This window comes from Pipra filicauda, unplaced genomic scaffold (genome assembly GCF_003945595.2).
Source record: "Pipra filicauda isolate LSUMZ 115617 unplaced genomic scaffold, ASM394559v2 scaffold47_size6085603_pilon, whole genome shotgun sequence".
Taxonomy (NCBI): domain Eukaryota; kingdom Metazoa; phylum Chordata; class Aves; order Passeriformes; family Pipridae; genus Pipra; species Pipra filicauda.
Genome location: NW_024104620.1, coordinates 4,211,949 through 4,232,171, shown reverse-complemented (window position 1 = coordinate 4,232,171; position 20,223 = coordinate 4,211,949). Strand labels below are relative to the sequence as shown.

The following is a 20,223-nucleotide window of genomic DNA, read 5'->3' as shown; positions in this document are numbered from 1 at the left end:
GAGAAAAAGACCTTTGAAAGAAGTGGAGGCACTGGGAGCTTACTTTGCTTGTGAGACCTCTATTAAAATCAGACATTATTTCAGAGGCTTCCAGCCCTAGCAGATAATTAATGAAATTAAGGTGAGGATTTGCTACTAAATATTTGCTCATGTTACTGGGGAAAGAGACAGTGCCAAAACCACCTGGATTTTTATGGGCAAATAAATCAAGAAAGAGAAGTGTCTCAATTACTCAGACTACAGAGGGGAATGTACTTCTTTTTACAACAGAGGCTTTTCAGTAAAGTTAAAAATTCATCACTTTTCAAAGCAGCCCACTGCTTTGCAGTGTTTAAAACTCTGGGACAGTCTCTAAAGCAGTATATCCTGTAATCAAGAGATAGTCACAAGGCTGACATTTTCAAAGCTGCGAGTGGATTTGGATGCTGCAGCTGGGAAGGAGACGATGGGAACCTTAAACAACCTCTCTCCAAATCTTGCAGGAGCATCAGGGCCACATGAAGGCATCGTGGCAAAGGGTGTTAGGCAGGATTTCCTCAGGCTCTGTCTCGTGCTGTGACGGGGGTGTGCAGCACATGGAGCTCCCACACCCTGCTGAGCTCCAGGGCAATTTGCTCCTCTGATTAATCGGAGTCATTTCGACTTGTACAGAAGACACTTTGTAGATTTTCCAGCTCTGTCAGTCCAAACTGAGAAGACAGGCAGAGAGGGTCAGTCCTGAGATTGTGTTAGGCAAAAGGCCAGGGTGACCAAAACAGGGCTTCCAGCTTTAATGTTTGTGCTTCACTGTGCTATTAGGGGTCAGTAATCACTAAGGAAAAGCTGGGCAGAGGCATCAATGTGGTGATCATCCATAAAACTAGTGACACCAACCACCAGAACATTTGGAAACCAATCCACAGGATGCTCACAAGTAGCCTTAGCCTTTAAAAAGGACTTGAATCCATGCTAAGCAAGCTACAGGAGGGATGAGTTTAGCCCCTTTTATAATACTCTTAAGCACAGTGTTAATTCAGAGACAGTCAGGCCAGCCTTTAGGTGCTCTAACACTTCAGTCAGACTGGGAAATGCCAGCCCTTCAGCTCCAAGCTATTTGCACAGTGAGCAACTATTAAACCTTCTTCTGCCCTGGGCAACCACTTGCCTGCCAGAGATTGCCCCAGGGCCCAGTTCAGCTGGGAGCTGGAAATGCCATCTGCAGGAATGGCAAGTGCAGTTAAAGGAACTGAGCTGCAGACAAAATATACAGGGTGATCAGCTCCCACCTGCAGCCCAGGCACCATCACCAGTGTGGATCTGGGAGGATCTGGATCCCTCACACCACCCTTTCCTATGCCAAGGGGTTTCCAGCACAGGTTGTGGTACATCTTTTGTGGTATCACTACCCTGGGAGAGAGCAGAAGGCAGAACAGACTTCCAGTCCAGTCTCCCATGGCAATCCCCAGGTATGTGGGGGTGAATGACATACAGTAAGAGCAGGTCATTACATCTGCACTGACAGTGCTAAAAATGGGGTCAGCAGAAAATCCAGAGGTTTTCCAAGGGTCTTGCACTCAGCAAGCAATTGCAGGTTAGTGTGTGATAGACCGAGAGGCCACGCCGAGGAGACAGTTAATAAAAGCAGGACTAGGGGAATCAATGTATTCTGACACACCAGAGACAGATTGGAGAGAGGGACAGATTTAATATCCCGGCGTTATCCTCTCCCAGCCTAAGGGCCCTGCAATTGATTGAATAAATTAAAGCACTGCTGTGGATGACACGAGAGTTAAGGTCATATCAGCACTTCCATCTTAACTCCCTGTATCCTTCCCTCTGAGGTTTTCTTTTACATGTCTTGGCACAGAAAGCTTACTCAGGGGCTGCAATTTGGCCAAGGAGATCTGAGCTCCCATACAATTTTGCTATTACAATTTCCAAGAAGAGGAAAAAAGGCAAGAAAAGGAGAGAATTACAGAAGGAGGATGAGATAGTTCTATCTGGTGTGCTTTTGAAATCAAGGGATAAACAGGCCATGTCAGCCTACTCATAAAACTACCATGTGCTCATTCCGTGTCATGGTCAATCTCTTTTTGCACATAGTGAGCAGAAAAATAGACTTTGAAAAGAAAAATGTACAGAGAACTCAAAAAAATATAACTGTAGGCCAAATTAATCTCTGCGTAGCTTCACTTGCATGCAAAATTATTCATTCTTTTGTTACTAAAAGCATCTAAGGTAATTGCAGATGAACACTCTTCCACTTTTATTCTTTATTATCTCTTGGCAAGTCTCTCTCGGAGTCATCAATAGGATTTTATGTCACAACAAATCTAGCTGCTCAAATAGAGTTGGGTGCTATGACAGAACTGGGCCCCCACTGAGCTGGTCTGATCATCAGTATTCCCAGGGCACCTCTCACCCACATACAGAAGAAACAGGTCTTGGGAAATGCTCACTATTTTCTTTAAAGCACCAGGCACACTCATCTGAGGGAAAAAACTAACCTTTGCCCCTCAGAAATGTGCCGTGTCTCTCACAAAATGAGATTTAAAACCGCGCCGTATCATTTTCATTTTGACAGGCTGTGTCCTTGTCCAGACTCCTGCACCAACCACCACTGGGTCAGCAGCATCTCAAATGTTACCAAAATGCTACCCACACACCTGCTGACACGCAGCTGGTTGACAAACAAGGGGCCAGTAGAGCAGGCTTGGAAAGTTGTGTATAACAGATGAGAGAGACTGTGCAGAGCAAATGGTCTCTGCTCCGCTTAGTGCTTGACATCACACCCTCTGTGAGCACACCAGCTCCAGCAACAGCAACAGCAGAACCTCCCTTTCCCTCCTTTTTTAATTTCAACCCAGTGTGCATAAAGCTCCAATGCTAAAAAGGCAGCACTGAGCATATTGCTCGTTTTAGCAATTACCCATCTGACCCCAACTCCCTCTTTATCTTTTTAGCAGCATCCACAGGGCACCAGGGAGCAGCTTCGACCTTCTCCCTGTGTGAAGAAGCAGGTGCTCAACAACTTCACACAGCACAACATTTCACCAGACAACACAACAGGGAAATTCCCCACCTTTCCCTGACTGTCAACAGCCAAGGAGCAGGATGGTTCCCCACAGCTCATCCTGGGTGCTTTGGGATAAATGTGCACATGAGGATGTGGAATGTGACTGCTTGTTGCCCTTAGTGGGAGTCACATGGCTAAAGCCCCCAAGAGATGTTTGGAAAATGGTGAGGCTTGATGTTTAAACATGAGAAAAAATGTACATGAAACAGTTCAGGGCACCATTCATAGAACCACAGAATCACAGAACAGTTTGGGTTGGAAGTGGACCTTGAAGACCACCTCGTTCCACCCCCTACCATGGGCAGGGACACCTTCCACTAGACCAAGTGGCTCCAAGCCCTGTCCAACCTGGCCTTGAACACTTTCAGGTGTAGGGCAACCATAACTTCCCTGGGCAACCTCAGTTTTGGGACAAATGGCAAATGCCAGGGCCTCAGCACCCTCACAGGGAAGAGTTTTTTCCTAATATCTAATCTAAACCTACTCTGTTTCAATCTGAACCCATTCCCCCTCGCCCTGTCCCTACATGCCCTTGTAAATAGTCTTGCCCCATCTTTCCTGTAGGTTCCCTTCAGGTACTGGAAGGCCTGAAGGCTCAAATAAGACACGAGGCAAAGCCAGCTGGACACCCAGGGGAGACACTGTGCACCTTCCCTCTACACCAGCCAAACCACAGGGGTTAAAGACAAAGAGTCTGAGTCACCCCTGGATGAACCTGCATTTAAACCATGATTTTATGGGGTGAACACACCAGTGACTCAGGCCCTCAGTGTCAGCCTCCTTGGGGACTTCAGTGGCTCTGTCAGGTTGTGTCTGAGTCCATGAATAGAAATACAGATGGAACCTCAATGCCCCCTTCCACAAATCAAGGTGTATCGTTCAAAACATTGCACTTGCATGCTAAATAGAGACTAATTAGACACTCAAAGAGAGGACAAATCTAATTTGACTAGAAGGATATGGAGAAATCAATGCAGTGCTGTGGCAGTAGGGAAAGGAGCCTTTTGTGCTGGTTAAAGCAGAAGCAGGACATGACCTGTCCTTTGCACCCTCCTGGCTTCACTGCTCCTTGGGTCATCATTTACAGCAGTATGCAAATAGCCCCTGGTGCTCCAGCATCCTACACACACCCCAGTTGTGCAGGAAGACACAGATTCCACATCCACTGTGCCTGTATTTGTTATTTTTTAAATCTGCCAGAATGGTCACAGTGAGTTTACCAGCCCTGCTTCCAGAGCAATGTAAATGATGGATTTAATCTACCACAACCCAGCCATCACCCCTGGAAAAATCACACACCTTTTTGTGAATAATGGGGGCCTTCTGATGGATTTCTCTAAATAAAACAGAGCACAGGTGGCTAAAGAAATCTTTGGAGGCCACTCTTTAAACATCAACAGCTCATGGCATCCTCGGGTAGTGGGAGCTTATGAATCTCTCTCTGAAGCTAATGCACTCATTAGTTTTAGGCTGAGGGAACAGATGGCAGCAGACTTGCCTCTTCTTGGACACAAGTGGTACAGGCTGCACCACCCTTCTTTAAAGGCTTCGAGACGTTAAAGAAACTAGTAATTAATCTAAAGATGTGTGTCAAAAGATTTCTTTCCCTCTGTGAGTTCTGTGTGTCAAGAAAAAACAAACTTCGGCTTCCTGGCTCTGGCTTTTATTAGAATCATACATAACTTAAGAATAGGAAAGCTCACATTCTTCAGGGTACAGCCTCGGGTTTGAAATTCATCCCAGGCTGAGCCAGGGGTTTGACAAGACTTGCAAAATTTTGAAGGATGATTGGGTCCAGTGCAACATCGTCCAAGATCCAATTTCAAACAGAAGGTGGCAAATTTAAACCTGGCATCAGTTCTGATCAGACCTCTGGAAATTCATGATTTCCCTTCAGAAGACTGGAAACAAGCCATTCTACAACAGCTGCTGCTAAGCCAGGTGGAATTGGCAATTTCAGCTAATTATCTGTTTGCACTCAAAACAAAAATGGGGAGATCCTCAGCAAAGTGCAGCCGGAGGAGAACCGAAGGAGAGTCACCTCTGCCCACCTGCCCTGATCCTGATACTCTCCATCCATGAACCAGTCCGACCACAGTGACTCCTTTAATGCAGCAGGACAGAAACCTGCACCTGATTTGGCTCTGATTTTGATCTTCATCTGAAGCCTGCTAAGGAGGACAAACCCTGACCATTGATTGAGAAAGTCCTCTCAAAGTGTCTGATTTTCAGGGCAGAACTTGCTGGAGTTCATACTTTCACTGTGATGAGCCTGGGAGCAGGAGCTTTTGTCAGCCTGGCTCCTCCACACCAGTTGGCATCCACTGCTGGGTGGTGTCTGCCAGGGCTCCCTGTCAGTGGAGGGACACACAAGGAATTCTTCTCCCTGCTCCAGCTCACTGTTCTCTCCCCCAGCTTTTATCTCAGGGACAGGAGACAACTGCAGGGTGATTGAACAGACTGGCTTTTGACTGAGGATCAAACTCACAGCTCAGTTTTCTCGATACTCCTGCAGTTACACCAGCAGAAAATCCAACTTTTTTTCCTGGTGTTTCTGTGACAGACTGTGCTATTGTGCTGTACACAATACAGTGTGTTTCAGAATGCTGGGAAGCACCCAAAATGGCTGTCTAGCTCTTCCTACCCCGGGAACTTCACTGCAGCTGCACAAATTGGTTTGAAAATGTGTGATCCCGGGGTTCTCTCTTAGAAAAGGTCTATAAAGAGGTTAGGTTGGAGAAATAGCTGGAAGAATAGTTAAGTGACAGGCTGGAAGCATCAGGCACTTGCTGTTCTCACCACCTCAGACCACAGAGTCCTGATGCTGCCTTGGGTCAGGCCCTCAAAGCACTGCTGTGCCTCCATCTGTGCAACAGGTAATGACACCCAAGTTTTGCAAGGTCGTTCTTTGGCTAAACCAACTGAACACTGAGATCTCTGTATAATTGTAATTACAAACAAATCTCAGCAGCTACTTAAAATCAGGCTTTAGGATTTAAAAACTCAGTGGATTTTGGTAGCAGTTTTAGTGCTGCCACCATAGCCAAGGCCGTTTGCATACTCTGTGCCCCAATCCTGTAGCTCCAATAATCAAGGGAATGTTTAGTCTTTGAGCTGTAATATTTCTTGCCTTTTAGGATTCATCCCTGACAACAATTAAGTCTCATAAGGATGAAACTTAAATGAGCAGTAGCCTTTGGGGATGGTATTAGCGTGCTAACTGTGTTTGTGGTTTAAATATTAATGTCAAAGTGTAATTACCATCCGCTAAGTTTCAGGCTGGTGTCTGAAAACACAGTGAGCTGAGCAGGAAGAATGAGCTGTAGCAGTTGGAAGCTTCTATACCAAAAGGATTAAAACTTAAGAGCCGGAACAATTTCTCCACCGGCAGAGCGCAGGAGGAGACAGGAGACACGCTTGGTGGGTGTTCTCAGTGCAATCCCAGTGTGTGGTGGCTTCCCACTGCTGGTGACTCCGGGCACAGCTCCCACCTCCTTCACTGAAAACGGTGAGGCAGAAACCTCAACGGCAGCAATGCTCTAAAACACCTCCTCCCAGGGGAGGGCGGGGGTGCTGCGTCTGCCTCACCATGGCAGTTCAAGCTACGGCTGCACCCCAGAGGGAAAAGCCTCATCAAATTGAATGTCACTGTCCTGCTCTCCTTGTAGCCTGTTTGCTTATTCCCTGGAGGCTGAGCAAGGATCCCCCTGAGTTCCCAAGTTCCCTCTGGGTCTGAGTGAGGGAGCACGAAACTATTAGTTCACTTATCACATCTGGGCTCCCTGTGAAGTCTGGCACACTGCTGGAATTCCCAGGGAACATTCAACATCTGGCAGATTCGAGCCTGTGGTAGAAGAGTGTGCAGAGCATAGGGACAGCAAGAGCAAGCAAGGAGGGTGGTGGTGAATGCATATTAGGTTTGGAGTGGGAGAGGGGGATTCTGGGCATGCTGGCACTTGTTGGGGAAAGGCTGTGCTGCAGTGGAGCCACAAATTGTGAGCCAGACACAGCAGCAGTCCACTCTCCCTCTGGGTCTCCAGCATGAAAGAGGGAGAGGCTGTAAGTCATTTCACTTCATGTCTGTTCGTTTCAGACAAATAGAGCAGAAAAGTCAAGGCAGGGAAAATGGAAAGAGGGCATGAAATGGAGCTGACTCTGTAATGGCTGGGCTAGCCCGGCCACCGGTTACAAGCATTAATAACACATAAACTATTCCCACTACTCCCAAACCAAGTGTGGACAGGAGGAGAAAGCAAGAAAGTAATGCAAGCAAATCTTGCAGAGTATTGCCCAGAATTAATTCCTTTTTCCTATACACAGCTACCCTGACCCTCCAGGGAAGATCTTCTCTCTCCAAGCAATGCTGAAATGTCCCTGTTCAGGATCTCCTTCCATTAGAAGTTGTCCTTGTGCCCTGGGTAGGATCAGGTGATCCCTACACCTTCTCAGCCCTCTGCACAATAGATGAGGGGTTAAAGATGATTCCTTCAACATTGCCCTTTGCCTCTGGGGAGAGCAGAGCTCTGAATGGCCATGAAGGCCTGGTGGGCCACAGATAAATCTTTCATCCAGCATCTGTTGTAAATCCCAAGGAATCTAATGGGATTTAGCAATTTACTCCAGCCAAGGCTTAGATGATCAAAAGAATTTCTTCAAGTCAACAGCACTTAGGACGAAAACTAGCCAAAATCTCCAAATACAGTCCCTCTGCAGGATGAAGGCATTATTCTTTCTTTTTGAGTTTATATGCCTTTGTTTTTATCATCTCTCTGAGATAAGGGGAAGGAAAGACAGAAAAGTTTAAGAGCATGGGTAAATTCTGCCTTGCTCAGCTTCAGCCCTGAGACACAGCTGCCTCCAACCTCCCAGTGACACATCAGCCTTCCCAGATTGATCGATAGCTGGATTGCTGGGAAAGACTCATTGCCAGTGCCCTAATGACCAGAAACCTGCCAGAGGAACTGCAAAATTAACTCTGGCTCTAAATAATTAAGGGTTAGGTGAATATTGTCTGCCATTAACTATTTCAGATGCCACTCCAGCTGCAGATTCCTCCCTGCCTTCAATGGAGGGATCATTATCTTCAGCTGCTTTGGGATGGGACAATACACCCCTATTAAGACAGTCTGGTCTCCTGGGTTCTATTTCTGGCTCTCATCTGGCAGCATTCACACAAACCTGGTGCATGTTTTAGGAGGAAACAGAGTAATCCAAAATGGATCCAAACCCTCATTTGGAACACAGAGCCTTCCTCTCTCCCTGCCTCTGTTTCCTCTCCTGTTAAATGGCTTCCTGCTCTCTGGAGAGAGCAAGGGATTTTTGCTGATGTTTGGTAAGAGGTCATGGAGCAGGAATGATAAATGATAAAATAGATTTCCTGCCCTTCCCCAGCCCCTGACTCTTCACAGCCCCTGAGCTGTGCCCTTATTGTTCCCTTGCCCCAAGGGTCAGGTCCTGCCTGGCACTGAGCATTTCCTGCCTCCATCCCAATCCTGTCTGTAACTGTGGAGTGAGAATAATAAAAAGTGATATAAATACTGCAGTTGCTGGGAGCTGGGGGCAGTCATTGCTTCTTAAAGGGAACTCAGGACAGTACAGGATTAGATCCCACTTACTTTTTTCCTCCAGTTCCTCCTGCCATTTTCCCACTTAGCCAGTCTCCCTCTCCCTTTCCAGGTATCTTCCACAATGTCCCTTCTGTTCAAACTCTGTATTATCCCAGCTGGGAGGCCAGTCCTGGACAAAGCATCCCATTGCCAAGGAACGTGTGCACTGTCTGCCTGCCCTGCTCTGATTTCATGCTGGAATTGCTTGTCCTCCCACGGGCAGTGTAAGCTGACAAAAAAAGTGTAACCTGGATAAAGTCTGAGCTCCATGCATGGGCTAATCCAACTGAAATGCAGCCATGTGTAACACAGAGCAAAAATCAAATTTGTCCTGCCAGATGAGCCGGGATTGTGCTGATCTCGTTCAGTGCTTGTGGAATTACAGCTGCAGATGGCACCTGGAGCTGCCTGCAGAGATGGCAGGCCTGAGGAGGGAATGGGTCAGGTACAAACTCTGAATCCTTCCTGCTACAGAACACCTCTCCAGGACAGAACCAAGACCTGGTTAAGGAGCTACTCACACTCAACTGACCCTGCAGGTGTGCAGAAATGTTTGTTGATGCTTATGGAGGGCTAAATTCACACACAAAAATAAACATACTACAACAATGAGCTCAGTGAGCTTAAAATAATGAAACAAGACTGAAGTAGGGCTCTGCTCCCTTCCTAACTGGGACAGAACTAAACAATCACCTATATATTTCAGCTGTAATTTCTCTAGCAGGAAAAAAGACACAACAACATCAACACGTCACTGGTGTCCCTCTGATCTGCTCCAGAAAGTGCTGGGGGCAGGAGGTGTCTCAGTGCCTGTCTGGTGATGACCAAGACATTCCCAAGGCTCTTTGCTCTTGCCTGTCAGCCCCACGCTGAGTGGAACAGGCATGTTTTGGCAGAGATAGTTGTTTAATCCTTATGCAGAACTGAATAGTTTATTAAAGCAGAGGTGTTGGTAATGTGTGCTGGGTTAGTGGTCAGCTTTGCAGTTAAACTTCAGCTCTAGGGGGGAGAAAGGACAAAAGAGAGAAGCAAAAATGAGTGGATTCTCCAAACTGCAGGGTTACACTAACTTAATCCCCAGGTTCTGTGAGCATTTGTGCCTAAAGAATCCTTCCAACTCCACTCAGAGAAGAGCAGCTCCAGTGAGCGTTGGAGCTGGAGCCAAATCGTGCTTCTGATGAGACACAAAAGGCTTTTCAGTTTCAGTGGAAACCACTAACAGCATCTAACAGAGATCAGAATTCAGACCAGCTCTCTGAAAAGCAAAAAGCAGCACAACATTAAAATAAAATCTTACATAATAAGCAGAGCTGATTTGTCTGTCAATCAGTGCAGGTGACAATCTCTCAGACTGTCATCTGCCTTGACAGCTGTCACCTGGGACTGACACAGGGAGAGAGTGCAGTGCTGTCTGTGCTGCTCTCCCTTGTACTGCTCTCCAGCTCATGTCCTCGTCCCCACACTGAGAGCCTTTTTCCAGCTCTTATGTGCTTATGATATTCACATCTATCGATCCAGGTCTTTTGACTCTACCTTACAACATGACTTTTGCTGACAGTGTTCACTTGAGATTGATTCACCAGACAGATTTTTAATGTACCAGTCACTGAGGCGGGACTTCTGGGACAGGGCCTCTTCTGATGTGATTTGGAAGGGATCCAGATGCTCACCTGCATCACCTCATGCCCCACTCTGTCACTTCAATTTTCCCCTGCATCTTTCTTCTCTTCTTTTTGCTGCCTCTTCCATACAACTTGCAACCCTCGCTCCACCATTCTACTTGTTTATTCCTTTGACAGCTTCTTTCTTTCAGACACAAATGCCTGATTACTGCTGACCTCAGTGGGAAACAGAGAAACCAAGGCAGGTATAAAAGATGTTACCTCCAGCACCTGTGGTGGAGTTACTCCTACATACACTAGGACTGAACACGAAGTCAAGAATTCCGATCAGGAAAGTGGCCACCATCTCTGAAGGGAAGGACAGAGTGTTTACCACTGGGCCAAGAAATGAAATCCCCAAACCCTGTGCTAAAGAAAAGATGAGCATCCTTAAGCCTGCAGAAAGGGAAGCTGCAACACAGGGCTGTTTCAATCATTACAGTAAAGAAGGTCCTTGACATAAATCAGGAAGATTTTGCTTCCTTTGATACTGGTACAAATCCAGGATAAACACCACGATTTCACTGGGATTACCTCACATTCATGCTGATGCAAATATTAAAATGTGTCAGGACGAGAACCTGCAGTGGCACATCCACCCTGCACCTGCTGCTGCTGCAGCTCCTCATTAGCAACAGGATTATTGACCAAAGATCAGTACAGCACTTTATCAATTCTTTTTCCTTGTTCTCTCCGTCCCTCTCTCTGGGTCTCATTTATAGCCAAGGGAAGAGGAAAGAAACAGCATCAGCAATTTCTGACTGCGATGAAATACAAACTCTTCTTCCCAGTCTTCCTTGTGAAGCCAACCCTGGCTAACTGGCTGCTTTCTCCCTTTTCATGAGAGTGACAAAAACCCAGTAGATGACAAGGGCATGGGACAGAGAGAATTCTGCTGGAATTGATGAGCTGGTGTGTCGTTGTGGTGCTCCCAGGGCACAGTGGCTTCTGACTGTGACAGACTCACTGGCCTTCACTGGGAACTCTGGAAAGAGTCCAGAAGCATCTTTGCACTAGAGCACATTCCAGCTTCCTGTTGAAATAAATATGCTGCATGCTGCAGGCAATTACTGTATAAATCACTGAGAGCAAAATCCAGAGTCCCAAGCACTAAACTCCAAGAATTCAGGCTCTGCAGGTAAAGCTAAAGCAAAATTCCTTGAGCAAACTGCCATAGTAATTCCTTTATCTTGCCTAATTTGGTAGGGACAGATGGATGGCTGTATATATAGACACATACACATTGCTTTCCAGGTTTCTGCATATGACTCCTGAGCATCCCTATTGCTTTAGCAGATGCATCACTGGGAAGACCAAGAATTTCCTTAATGATCAGATTCTTATTATCACCGTTTGCTCCTGTCTTAGATCATTTGACACTCCTTCCCACTCTGTGGGATTCCCTGATGATAGAATCTACTAAGCACAAACAGCTACAGCTACAATGTTAATTGGTGTTTGTGCTGCAAACACTGTGTAACTACATGGTCATTTGCAAGTTTCCTTAGATGAGTCATTAATGATATTTAATGATATCAACACGATTCTTTCTCCTTGGTTTAGTTCTGTTTGGACTTTACAAATTGTTGCCGTGGTAGAGAGGACAACAGACATATTTCATGCCCACCCCCTGCCACGGACAGAAGTTACTTCTTCAGCTCCTTACCTACAACGTACTTGGCTACCAGGATGTTCTTGACAGGATTATTTAATTACCTCCCTGGCTGTGACTTGGGAACATCTTTTAAAGCTGTGTCTACAAGCTGCAGCCGTTGGGGGTGGCAGCATTGCATCTTCCCTGCCTGCTCATCTCCTGTGTGAGAACACACCAGCACCCCCAGCACCCTCCTGCTGCCATCAGCTCCTGCTGCCACCCCTTCGGGATTTTGGGAATACCACATCCCCAGGGACACAGGGAAGGCAGAACTTTGTTAGAGCAAGGGCAGAACCCGTTTTCTTTTGTTGCTTCTGGCTCTGCTGCGTTTCTGAAATAGGAAAATGTATTCAGGCAGTCATTTCTTCATTTTTCAGGCCTGCAGTGAGTTTGTGCAGCCCCACAGAGACTCACATGCCATTGTCAGTAACCAGGAGACACAGCTTAATACCTCAGAGAGCTCAGTGCACTGTGTGGAAGCACTCTGGCTGCCAGCCATGGTTCTGAAAGAATAATAATGGAAAAAAATGTGCTTGCTACAGGACTGCAGACCTAAGGGAATCAAAATGCTATTGATCCCAGCCCATCCTGTTCTCATTACAGTCTGCTCTGCTACTGGCATCAGGAGTTTTGGCAAAATCCATCATTATTAGCAGGGTAAATACATCTTTAGGTGGCATAAATCAGCATCACTTGCTGTGCCAATTTATGCCAAGTGTGAACACAGAGCACTCTGGTGTGTGTTTTGTGCACAGGAATAGTATATGGGGTCACTGTGGAAAGCTCCAGTATGGCTGAGGCTTGCAGAGCATTTGTTGAACTAATCAGCTGCACCATGCAATCAGTGTCTATTTTTCCTCACATAAATAGGGATGCATGAGGGAAAAAATGATTGTTAAATACTCATACAGCAGGTTTTTAACAACGGCAGATTTGAGACCAAAAACACAAGTACAAATAAAGCTTCCCAGCTGCTTAGGAGGGTTTTGTTCTCTTCTGGCTGAATAAATAATCACTTTTGCCTCACAGAGTAAATATAAAACTCCTCAGAAATGGCTACTCAACAAAGCACCAAAGAGCCCAGCACTTTCAGAAGGAATTCCCCAAGAAACAGCACATGCAGGAGGCAATGAATTAAATATTTCTCTCAGTTCCTCTAGATGTGAGAGACAACTAAAAATCTGAAGTAGTAAAGAAAGAAATATTTAATTACTAAACCGAATGAAAAGACAAGAGTGTGGCAGAGGGAATGGCAGATGCTTCACCCTGGAGTCCTAAATAAAAGATAAAAAAACTGCAAGACATTACCCAATCATCTCCACAGCAGTTCAAGTTTTAAAGCAGGTCTGCACGCTACAGCTTTACTAAAGTGCACTGAGTAAAATACCAGAAGTACTTTGGAGAAGGGATTACCACAAGAGAGGGAAGGAAAAAAAGCAATATATCATTGGTTTTTTTCACACACACAGGAAAACAAAACCACATAAAGACACTGCGTGGTTTGAACCACAGAGCTGAGCGGGTGGCAGTGTTGGCAGCTGGTGCATTCACCATCAAACCACAGTGCCTTCTATTGCTTGTTTTTCTTTTGTTTTTCTCCTTGTTTTCCTCCTTGTTTTTCTTAGGAACACGAAGCTTTAAGCCATTGCCAGACTGGGAGTTGAGCTTATGAATCAAAAGGGAGGATATGACCGTATAATCTTTTTCAACCCATCTTGTTGTAAGGTGGTTTCTATTCATTTAACATCCCTCCGTGGTCTTTATTAGCAAACAAAGTGTGGAGTGCTTCACATGCTCTGTGTGAATTTTTATGAAGGAGGAGAAGAGCAGCACAAGATAGATGTGTCAGCTGGGAGGTCTGGGAGATTGGCTGTAAGAATTTTAAGGAGATAATTTCAAGAAAACAGTAATCAAGGGAGCTGAAAGGGTGGGAGAACGTCATAAAAAGAAACAAGCTGCTTCTCTCAGCAGAAGGAACTGGGGTGATAAAATTCTCTGAGGGTCCCAGACTGGCTCCACCAATTCTAGAAACTTTAGGTATTACAGCAAACCAGCTCCCAGGAAGATGCATTCTTGGAGATCATGACTGGCTCCAGACTAAGCACCTCCATAAATCCTGTCAGCTGGAAAAGGTTTGTTTGTTTTAAGAGAAAATTATGTGACCAAGAAAACCCAATCTTTTCCTTTCTCCATTTTTTCTCAGTTAAAACATTTTAACAAGGAAGCTGGGCTGTACAAGGAGTGTAACAGTCAGGCCAAAATGAGTAAATTCTGCCAGCATTAGAGCTGTAAAGAGATCAAACCATCCCCAAAGACTCACTTCTCCATTACAGCAAAATCCAGTGAGTCTTCTCCACCTCCATCATTCCAGGATAGCAGAGCACTGGATAACACCTGGCACTCACATGAGCTTAGAAGATTTGTGTTCATGGCAAAGTTCGTTTGTGTTATAGCTCCAGTGCACTCATTAATTGACTCCTGTCCAGGCACAAAGTCCCACAGTTTCTGTATTGTGGTGTTTAATCTCAAACTGATTAACAGAGAAAATGAGCACAGCTTGTCTGAAATAAAGGTAAGGAAGTCAGACAGTATAATTCAGTTCTGTTGGCTGCCCTGAAAAAGCAGGGAGAACGTGAGGCTGTGGTCTAGAAAAATGAGGCTCTCAGGACGTTCTGGCTTCCAGCCAAAGCAAGAGTTAAAATAGACAGGTAGAGTGAGGGAGGGAAGGAAATCATAGGGCCCAGCTGATGGTGCAATGTAATTCCCATTGCACTTTCAAATCCACTGGCACAGATACTTGAGAATAATGAGGTGGCATTTTGATAAAAAGGAAGGAGGTATGGTCTGGGCTATTTTGAGGTGCTATCAGCTCTAAAACCCTGCAATAATCTAACGTGGGGAGGACAGTGATCAGCACTTCAGCCAGACATTGCTGCACAGAGTCCAAGAGCCTGTGGTTAGCTTAGAGTGTGCCTTTCAGAGAGACTGCTAAGGTGAAACCCCGACTCTGTTGAACCTGCTGCCAAAACGTTCAGTAACTTCAGTGCAGAACTTATGCTTGAGTCTTGATTTAATGACTTCCAGCAAAAGAATTGTACCCTAGTTCTCCACTGCCGGCTCTGGGCTGTGCTCTGTGCACTGGGATCAGTCAGGACAGCTCACCAGGGTGGGCACCGAGCACATCAGAGCCTCAGCTTTCCTCATATCCTTGATAAAAAGACCCCATTGAAAAAGGCACGGCTCACTGTGCTCTGCTGAAGATGCACAAAGGGGGAACAAAGCTCATCCCGTTCATTTTCTTGCCTGCATGCCAAAATTGGTAGTTCTCTCATCAGACATCTGTGTGTGTTGTTAAACAAGCCCCACAAGCTCCCCTTAGGTGCCAGCAAAATGCTGAAGGGCCATTGTGCTCACATCTGCACTGCTCTGGAATTGTGAAGGTGCCCTTAGAAGAAGCAACTTAATGTCTGTTAATATAGAATTGAAATCACAGGAAACCATCCCTTTCACCAATCTATTTTCTGTGCACCCTCCCCACTCTCCTCTGGTTCATCCATCAATCTCCGTATCTTCCTCTGCTTTTTTGTCCTTTTTGGTGCATAAAGGCTTTGCTCAGATGACAAAAAACCAATGTTCTTCTTCCAGTCTCTGGAATGAAAGTCAATATAAAGCAGCTCTTTATCTCCAGCTTTAGTTTTTTACACCTTCAATTATTCCAGTAGCAAATTTTAACTGACAATTACAGCCACTGATGTGCATGCAAGGTGCTTAAAACCTGCAGTACCACTGCATTAATCCACACAGAGCCTGGAAGCCAGCCAGGGGCTGCCAAAGGTAGCACTGCCAATGCACCCAAAGGAGGAAGTTGGGGAGACCATGCACATAGGTTCTAGCTACACATGGCCTTTTTTCCCCCCTCTGTTCCCACATTTCCAGAGCTCCAGAATTAACAGCCACAGGTTAGAAAAAGCACATATAGGATGTAAAGCATGAAAGTACAGCTGCAGGGGTTAAACCTGTCACTATTCTGATGTGAAACAGGGCTGCCTTAACACAGACAAAAGGATTTACAAACAGCAAGACTTCTCTGTTAAACTAAAACAAAACCTGATTTCCAGACAGTTTATTTGAAAACAGATGGTGATGATGGCAAAAAGAGCCTTCTCCTATAAGGCAAGCAAAACTCTGCTGTTTGGAAATGTAGAACATGAAGGCCTTTATTTTGCCTTGTGACATGGAAATTAATGAGTAGATGAGGATTGCTGAATAAAAATTCCTCGGGGGGGGGAAGAATCACTTATCTCCAGGAACATGTTCCACTCGGCATCCTCTGGCAAGGGACATCTTTGGAGCAATGGCAGATTAATCAGTGGAATAGCAATGAAGGGAAAACCTTTCTCTTCCAGGTAATGGTGCTGGTTGGCCAGCAGTGATCACTGCCCCAAGGTTTGTCGATGGCCTCAGGTCAGACAAGCCGGTTGTCCCAGTCCTGTCTTGTTCCACAATGCTAAAGGGAACCACAGAAACAAGCTCACAGCAGTAATTCCAGGGCTGTGCCTTCTAAAGCACTTCTGGAGATTTGGCTCCAAAGAAAGGTGGCAGAGATGTGTGGATGATCTGTACCCCACAGCCTGGAGCACACGGTGCCAACACCACCAGCAGCAAAGCTGTTCCCAGAGGAAATGCTGGTTGTGGCAAGGTCAAGGACAGCCCCCCACCATAAATACTGTCTTCTCATGGCCAAACACAGAAGTGGAACAGCACTGGGACAGTTATGGCTCCAAAATCTAGACAGGACCCTGCCTGATGCAAAGGAGCACTGAAGAGCACTGTGTGTCCCTCTCTGAGGGCAGGTGGCTGCAGTGGCACCTGAGCAAAGGCTACTCACACCCCCCCTCTGGCAATCAAACCAAGTCACCAGTTGCTGACTGCACTGAATCAACACTGTGAGGTTGAATCAGCCACATGCTGGCACTGAAACGCTAATTGTTTTCAAATACACATTGTAATAAAAGTCTAATTAGCACCCATCTCCGAAATGAGCTGATGCCACGTAGGATGGCTCTGCAATGGTGACAAGCAATGAAGGATTACACACATTCATCTGCTTTTCTTCTCACCACGTTTTCTTGGGTTTGTGGTAGAGGTTTTAAATAAACGCAAGAAAACAAGAAGGAAAAAGCAGGTTGATGAACTGCATGAGATATAATACATAGATCAGAACCTTGGGAATGCAGTCCAGCAGAGAACATTTAAATAACACAGGGCTACAGAGCTCTGAATCAAGTGTGATGCCTGTGTGCAGTCTGTATTGCTCACAGAAACACCCAGCTCTGTCTGTGGTGCACATAAAGACACCACTCATCGAGTGTGAACCCACACCCCCCTCCAATCCTGCAGGCAGTGATCCCACAGCACACACACAGATGGTCCCAAAGCCCAGCACACACCTTCAGCCAAAGGCACATGTGCTGTGCCACTGCAGCTGGTGTCACATCCACAATCCAGGCTCTTCTCAACTCAGCTACAACTGTTGTTGTGGGTTACAGGGAGAAAGCTGCAGTGGGAGAGAGTCAGGCAACACCAGCACAGGAAACACAGCCCCAGGGGAGGCACAACATCAGCATGATGAGGGATGGCTGGAGTTATGGATATATTGCTTCTCCTTCCAGTCCTGCTGAGCACAAGGCAGAGCAAACCCTGAGCTATTGAACTCATGTGGTGACCTCTACAATTTGCAGCAACCACTGCCTACATTATTAACAGCACTGCCTGTGCCAGGGACTGACCCTGCTCCCAGCCAGGGTCAGGGTCCATTGATTATGCCCTGTGAATTAGTTCAAACTGGGTGAATACAGAAAGAGAAAGATTTGCCACAGGGCCAGTGATCAGAAGATGGGAGTAGCTCCTGGAAACATGAGCTGTGTAGTACCCTCATCCCACACAGCTCATGAATAAATGGTGGAGCACTTGCCAGCCATCTCACCCTGGCATCTGATTCATTAGCCTGAGGGCAAACACAGAGAAGCACAGTGTAAGAAAGGGAGCCCCCTTCCCAAACCTACCTGCCATCCCATGGCCACATTTGTCTGAGCCAGCCAGACCCATGTAAACAGAAGGGAGCCAATTAGCAGCTGATGTGAACGGTTCAGTGGAAAGTTATTATTTAAAAGCTAGTTAAGATAATTAGGGGGCAGTTTAATTAAAACATCAACTTAAACACAAAATGAATGCTGTAGCTATCAAGCCCAGCAGGATACACAGCTAGCAGATTCCCCTGGGAAGCTGCTAATTAGTGTTTGTGGTGACTGCTAATAATAAATAAAAACAATAATATTCCTGTAAGCCTTAGAAATTGTAGGACTCTGAGTCCTTTCTGTCCAATGCATGCCCAGATAGTTTAAACAGAGTATCTGAGAAGATTAGAAAGCTGTAGTAACTCAGACTAAGTTTTTAAATGTCTTGGTTTCCCTTTAATCCAGCAGCCCTTGCCAGCAGAGAGAACACCACTGGAATTCCCAAGAACCACCCAGACGGGTCACACTGCAGGGTCACTGTTTCATGCTGCTCATCTGCTCTCATACAAGGACCACTGCCACAAACAGGTTGTTTATGATCAGGAATTAAAAGAATTCTGATACCAGAAGTGATATAGCCTGGGAAATGCTGTTCCTGGATGCACACCTGCAGAGTCCTGGGGCTCCACTGAGAGCTACAGAAACCCAGGCAGAGCTGGAGCCCACCTCTGTGACACCTCTGATGCTGTGCCCCAGCCTCCATGGAGGGATGCACCAGTTTGTTCCCTTTTAAAGTTCTGCAAAGCTTTTGCTGCAGCACTGCAAAGGATCTGATTCTGGTCTCACTGGCACTGGTGGTGATGAGAAGCATCTCTTGTTGTCTCCTTCTGCACACTACAGGCAACACACTGAGAGTGACTCTACCAGGCAAAAGGGAGAAGGTGAGACACTGCAGCATTTGAGGGGGCACGCTGGTGATTCATCCATTTAAACAGCTCAAACCAGGATTCTCCAGCAACTACAGAAGGAGATGCTCCATTTCACACAGAAGTTAATTGCCAGGGCTCCCAGCACGAGAAGGGAAGGTCTCTGCAGTAAAAGAGGTGGTGCTCCCAGTAGTATGTGCAGGGCCAGGAGGAACACAAGTGTCAATGTTTTCTCAGCTGAACAGAGCTGAGCTGTGTTATCTAATTCCTGAGCTATAGATTTTGAGTTGTCCAAGGGGAGGGGGATGCATTAATTACTTATGAATCAATTGATCTGCTGCTATTTCAGGAACATCTATCTAATGGCTCTGTAATAGAGAAGATTCCCAAACAGCAGCTCCCTCACTTCACACAAGCCATCCCTCACCCCCCATCCCACAAAAGAGCAGGGTGGGAGCCTGCAGGACAGGGAACTTCCAGGATGTACAGCAAACTCCTACCAGGCACTGCCCTTGTGTGCTCTTCACCCTGTTCCCATATCCCAGTTTATATCAGGGAAAAGCAGGTGTGAACTGTCACCACGGGAGTGAGACTGTGTTACACTTACCTCATCCTGCTAAAAATGGGGAAAGCGGGTAAAAAGCAATAAAGAAATGGGCCCAGGGGCTGCTCCCCTTGGTGGGACACGTTCCAGGGTGTCATCCAGATTACAGGGAAGGAAGGTGACCTCTCCCTCTCTCTTTCTACCCTCATACATGGGAAAAATACACCTGCTCCTGGTATGGCCAGAAATAGAGGAACAGCTGAGATGTTCTTTTGGACTCTCTTACCCTGCACCTGGAAGATGCCAAAAACTGAACCATCAATTAATTAAAAGCTTTGTGAATACAGCCTGGAGATCCTAGTCTGGAAATATAAGGCAGAAGTTTCCATTTTGCTTGGCACTTCTTCTCTAAAAGATATCTAAGAGTTCCTGTCATTCCACGAATGCCTGTCTCTGCTCTGACAGAAGTTCAGAGGCAATTTAGTTTTACAGGAGCAGCCTTCTTTTGCAGACACGGTTAAGACAACAGGAATACCACTCATCAAAGTCTTTGTTACTCTGTGTAACAGAGCACAATTATCTACCAACTTACCACTCCCATCATCAGCTTCTCTCCTAAATGATTAAGTTCTTTGTCAGTCATCAAGTCTCTCAGTGTAAGCAGGGTCAAAAGGCAACCTGTGCTCAAGTAAGATTTGGGTGGTACATTTATAGGAAAGAATTTACCCCTGATGGTCAAAATCTGCAAGCAATGCTTTCC

At 46.0% G+C, this 20,223-nt stretch overlaps 1 long non-coding RNA gene across 1 annotated transcript in view; it reads right to left on the bottom strand.

The window, feature by feature from the left end:
- Positions 1 to 20,223, bottom strand: part of LOC113995886 — a 60,672-nt gene that overhangs the window by 17,677 nt on the left and 22,772 nt on the right. The gene's annotated exons all lie outside the window — the stretch shown is intronic.